Here is a 6,442-nt window from a genome sequence, read left to right as displayed (position 1 = left end):
ACTTGTCAAGCCATGCTTCGTTTGCTTTGTTGTTAACGAATAACGTTGTAGGCTCACCATAAGCTCACTGAAGGCTGAAGGTTGTAATCTCCGTTATATTTCACAGATGATGCACTGTAACTCGAACATAGTGTAAGGTAAATGTCTGTGAGCACATTGATGTAGCATCACTTTAAAAAGATTTGGACACAAGACAGATACAAAGACATGACTGAGGAGGTAGGAGGTAAACAAACATAAGGACACTAATCACAGCACACAGAGACAGACTGGATGAGAAGGGGAAGAAACAAACAAACCAGAAAATAAGAATGATAAGAATCCTGTGCAGCGCTTTGTGACCGCCTGTCTATGAAAAGCGCTTAATAAATACACTTTACCTGCGTCTGGGTACCCGGGGTTCTTGAATAGTTTATGGACATGTGTATATTTGGTGTTGCTGTTGTGGTGGCAGATTTCTTTTCTCATACATTAATCACATATTTAATCATATTACATTAGTTATAGTAATTCTCACTTTACTATAGTAAGAGCACTCCTGTCACTAGTTTACATGCATGTGGAAAGTTAACACAGTGAGGCCATTGTAATGGGCGACGTTAAACAGATAGTGGGACTCCTTCTGCTTATCAGGGATGTAAATCTTTAGGTGACGGCCAAGCAGAAAACAAGGTCATAATTCTCTCTGTGAGGGAGGAGGTATAGCCCCCCTGTGAGAGGGGCCAACATGTAAGAGTTTGTGGAATGTTCTTTGTCTGTGTGCCTGTATATAAGATGTAAGGGCGGTGGCCACAATTCAGAGATGGTGTTTCACTGGGATGCTCTCTCTACATTGCAATGTGTTTATTAAACCCACTTCAAATCAAGCTCACTGGGTGTGTTGCAGGTTATTGTTAAATTTTCCACGACACTGTCCCTTGTTTTTTCTTTGTTTTTCTTGTTTGTGGGTGTAGGTGTGTGCAGCTGGTCAAGCTTCATCGGGAGAGCTACTTAGGAGTGTGGTTGAGTTCTCTCCGATGCTGGATCGTTGCGTGAGACTTCCTGTCAGTTTCCCAGTTAGATGTCAGTTAGTGTGAGTTTGCCATAGTGTGAAGTATTTACGGCTGTGTTCTTCCTGCAGGAGTGTGGAGACGAGAGGGCAGCAAGCACGGGTGCATGGAAACTAGAAAACAGAGTTTCCGAGCACAGACATCATTAGACCATAAAACAATAAAACAAAATTAAGCAACATGGGAGAATATTCCAGTGTGTACAGCTGGATCTGGGACTGCTGCAATCTTCGATCGCGCCTCCGCGTCCACATCAGATGGGAGGTAAGCATGGGATGTGGCATTGCATTCGGGGGAGGGAGGGTGATAGTACGTATCAGTATCAGTGTACATGTTTCGTGCATGTGTCTGTGTGTATCCCATGTTCAGCTCACAGAAAGTGTCACCACACCCGGTTGAGCGGAGGTCAACAGTCTCCAGTGGACCCAGGTGGCCTTGAAGGAGGGACAAAGAGTTCTGTCAACAATCCTGTTATCATGGAGAATTTTTGTTGTTCCAGTCAGCTTCGACCTTAGCCGACCTTGGATAGCCGTATGAGTGAAGATGCTGAATGTTTGGGTTGAGTGCGAACAACTGCATCCAATTTTTACAGTTGGTCTAAATTTTATCACTGGTCACCAATTCTCTCAATTCTCTCAATTCTCTTAATTCCTATTCTTCTTCTCAAAGATGTTATCTATGGCTCATGGCTGTGCAATATAGATATATTGCACAGCCATGAGCTTCTCCAAGACCTTATCCATATTTTGTTCAATAACAGAGTCTTACTCACAGCCCTGCCCATCGTCTGTCATGTCGGCCAGCCTTATGGGATTTTGAACAGCTGTAGCCGCTTCTTGTTCTTCGATAAGCCAGGTCCGAGACAGCTCCAATCAGCCAGAACACTCTTATCGTGGTTCCAAATTGGTAGATGTCGTTCAATGTCCTCCATCGAGAGTGTAGCCAGACACACAACGCAACCGACCATCGAGTATCCGGTAGCAAACATTGTCTGCGGGACAATTGAGCTCTCTCAAACCCAGAAAGGTGTCAATTTTGTTACGGGACCAGTCGATCAAATCCATAATTCTTTAGGTTTTAGAGAACATGACTGAGAGACTCTTTGAAGGCTAGAGTTAGATGAGACTAGACAAAGACATAGAAGCAGCAGCAGGGAAGATAAGGAAGGGAGAGGGTGAAAGATGGGTCCACCTCCTCCGAGAGCCAAAGAAATCTTATTTTACTGTCCCTCCTTCCCCTCTGTTTTATTTCTCCCTTTCTGTATTGTTGTCTGTCCAACTTGTAATAACTTAAAATACAATTTGGATTTGAAAATGAAATAAAAGAAAGTTAAAAAATAAATAAACAATGATAATATAGATCAATCAAGTGGAACAATGTGGCATTGGCATATTTTCTCCACTTGAAAAAATACATCCGTTGGGCATCTTTCCTGGCCTTCAGACAAAAATTCTGATTGCTAAAGAACTGAACAGGACAGGCAAAAAATAAATAAACAAATAAAATAAAAAATAATTTAGTTAATTGTTATATTATAGCTGTTTGTGATGTTTGCAACTTTGTACTATAATAATTTATTAAATCCAGTTAATTCAGTGATTGTTTTTACTGTCTTGCAGCAACAGAGATTAATCAAATATTCTGACTCTGAAAGTTTGGGTCGACACTCTGAAATACAGGAAGTGAAATCGTAGCTCAAACCTTTTATTTGTCACGTCAAACTGTTTTCATAAGGCAAACTTAACACACGGTTTGTCATGTTATGGCTGTGTGCAGGCAGGAAAAGGACCCAAACACAGACTCAACTGAGGCGGGACTGAAAGTCACAAAGCAGCTCTATTGCTGAACAGAGAAAACCATACAAAACCTAAACTGGGCAAAATCTAACAAAACATACACGGAGATGTAGGAACAGACACACAACATGAGAAAGGACGTAACGTCAACACCGAGAAACACAGGGCTTGAATACACTGGAGAATAACGAGGAGAATGAGACACAGAAGGGGAGCACAGCTGGGAGAAATCAGACATGACGAGACCCAAGGGAAGTGAAACTCAGGCTGTCTCCCAATTCAGGGTCTGCAGCCTTAAAGTACGCATTTCAAGGCCGATTACGTCACAGCGGCGCGCCGAAGGCTGTCCCAATTCAAAGGCTGCTCGAAATATGGCCCTGAAATGCGTCCTTCATTTCCCTGAATTTTAAGGCTGTGGCAGTGTAGACTTCGTGGCCCAACATATCCCACAATTCATAGCGCGGCAGTCGGTGTGGAGAATTCTGCCGCAGACAGCAGAAGCGGAACGGCCGAAGAGTAAACTGTGAAAAGTAAGCACTGAATATTGTGTCACTTATTTATGTGCAAATGTTTAATAACGAAGAACATTAAACATTACTGTTGGCCACATGTCTGCAAAGTTATGTGACATTAGTGACGTTTGTACTAACTTGGTTTTAAAGCCTTTACTTTAAAATATACGCCGTTCAATAGCTGAGCTTAATCTTACAGAGAATGATCAAAGCTCATGTAGAAACAAACAAATGAACAAAAGATTTTCTCCTTCATTTCTGTCAAACAAAGCTGTATGACACGTTTCCAGTGGTTAGTATCATGGTTGCTAGGCAACCTGGGCAGCGCAACGGAGGCTTTTTTTTTTTTAAACTTTATTGACAAACAACAGTATCAGCGCAACGGAGGCTAGACCGTCCCATTACACAAGCCTCGCACTTCCGGCCTTAGCGGTCTTTGAGTACGCGGCCCTTGAGGCTGCGTACTTTAAGGCTGCAGACCCTGAATTGGGAGACAGCCTCAATACGTTCATGTATTGAGTTTCAAAGTAAAACAGGAAATGTAACCCTGAGACACAGTGTTGACTAGGGGATACAACTGACAGGGGAGACGGAGCAACTGAGAAACACAGAGACCAAATATAAGGGAGGCACAGAGATCACTAAACACTGGAAATGATCACAAACAATGTTCCCTCTAATGTTTCATGTGTCTGAGCGAACACACAAACTCCCTGAGTGGACACTTGGACCACTGTGAGCGACAGCAGACGTGTGCACTGTGGTCACGCCAGCATCGAATCCATCCAAGTTACATGTTTATTAAAATAATCAAATTACATCATTTACATTTATGTTAGACTACTTTTAATTAAATGCTTTAGCCCACTTACAATGAAACTTAAAAACAATCTTGTTCATGACCTGTGTAGGATGTTAACACTATTGGAAGTAAAAATAACTTGAACTCCAATTTTGAAAACACAACTTTCTTTTTAATTTAATTTTTCTTTATATAACTCTGACTTGTATCATGAGTCTGTGGTCTGGGAGAGAGTCCTGTAACTCTGTCTGCAAACCACAGTAAATAATGACCAATGTTGGGCAATTGACTACACTACACACTAACTACACAAGATTTGCGCTAAATGTCGCAAATCCATCACATCTCAAAACACGCCGTCACTCCTAAAACTTCCCTTTTCCTAAACAACTAAATGCCATGTTGCCATATCATTTTTTTGATTGGTTGACATGGTACATTTTTCGACCAATAGGAAAGGGTGGGGTTTTCACTCACAGGCGGAGAGTGCTTTTCTGCTTGGCCGTCACCTAAGGATTTACATCCCTGATAAGCAGGAGTCTCACTATGAGCTTAACGTCTCCTATGAACTTACAATGGCATCACTGATTGTTTCAGGATGACCTGCCATTATCCAATCACACATCTGCTTACCTGTATCTTTTGCTCGTTTCTCCTCCTCTTTTCTCTTTTTTCTAAACTGAGCACCTGATGGCTTTGAACTTTTCTTGTCCATCTTACATTGGTTTTAATTTTGCACTCCAGTATGAACACAAATTCACCAACTCGACGATCACCACAACATAACCTAACAGACCTACACCTTAGTTCACAGATTCACTTTGTCTAAGGTTTATTTCTGGGATTTCACACAACCCAGGATTCAAATCATGAATCCATAATGGGCTTGGATTTACATCATTATAAATGAAATGTGCTCAACTTGGAAGCAGCATGTCCCCCTCCCCTTTCGACGGGTTGTGTGTGAGACATTAAATCATCAAAACGTAAATTATAAATTTTAAATTGTTATTGATCCTTTACCCCTGGTCCTAAAGTGTATATTTATTTTCTTACTCTTCTTATATTTGTTGTTTGTTTATTTGCACCGCTGTAACTGGAGCCTCGTCGTCTCGTGTCTCTATATACTGGACTGTATGTAGCGGAGATGACAATAAAGTTTACTTTGACTTCAGCAGCGAGCAGGCGCACCGAGGGCTCTCGCGCTCACTTTTCGCGTATAGAATTTCGAAAAACATCGGTGCAAATTATAAGTCTGTATCATAATGTCTGGTGTTTTCGTGTTTGTTGTTTTGTTTTTATTTTGCGAGTTGGTTATTAGATGCCGCTCCAGCCAGCCAGAGAATCCTCGCCGCTCCGCCCTTTCCTCCTTGTGCTGCAAGCAGCAGGCGCACCTCGCAAACGGAGGGCGCCCTTACTCCCAGCAAATGGGCGACAGAAAACCGATCAGTGCCTATGCCATTCCCAATACAAGCTTTTTTTTTTTTTTTTTGCCGATGCCCGTGATGCCGCCCCCCACCACAATGCTGCCCGGGCAACCGCCCATGTCGCCTGTATCTAAAACCGCTACTGATGACAGGGTTGAGAACCGGATCCATCGGTTTCAGTCTGCTAAACACACAATGATAGTGTAAGTCAGGGAATTCCTTGAAAACATTTATCCTAAACACCTCTTGAAATAAAGAATATAAAAGACTGTAATACTCATCCAGAGAAATCAAAGTTTTAAATGCACCTGTGTGTTTATTTTGTGGACAGGAAAAATCCTTCACTGCACCCTACTCTCTGTATATGAAATCTGAGGTATGGAACAATACATCATCAGCAAAAGAGAGGTTTTTTTGGCATTACTCGAACCTTTCCATTTTCTTCCTTAGATGTAATGCATAATGGGATACAAAGCTTGAATAAATAATTTTCATAGAGAACTCTGAGTAACTTTGAGAGCATTACACAAAACACAAAAGCAATGATTTCAGTCTTAAGCAGCTCAGTCTTTATTCTAGGAATTATTTCTCACATATGATAGTATTACAATATTTTAAAATGTCAATTTGCTTATAAAATTATTGTGTAATCTGTCAAACATGTGTCTCATGATTTGTATCAAGTCATTTTGAGGTGAAAGAACATTCCTGTCACAAGGTAAAAGCTGAAACCAGTTATTGGTGAAGTGGCTTTTATATACGAACGCCTTGGTGTTCTCCTGGGTACTCAGGAGGTGGTGAGGGGAGGTCTGTGCAGACCTGAAGTCATTTGAGTAAATACAAATTACAGCTGCTG

This window comes from Mchenga conophoros, linkage group LG9 (genome assembly GCF_057382185.1).
Source record: "Mchenga conophoros isolate Kocher_MC1m ecotype Shallow Benthic linkage group LG9, M_conophoros_male_GT1.1, whole genome shotgun sequence".
In the NCBI taxonomy this organism is placed as follows: Eukaryota; Metazoa; Chordata; class Actinopteri; order Cichliformes; family Cichlidae; genus Mchenga; species Mchenga conophoros.
The sequence above is the reverse complement of the archived record's forward strand: the minus strand, read 5'-3'. Positions refer to the sequence as shown.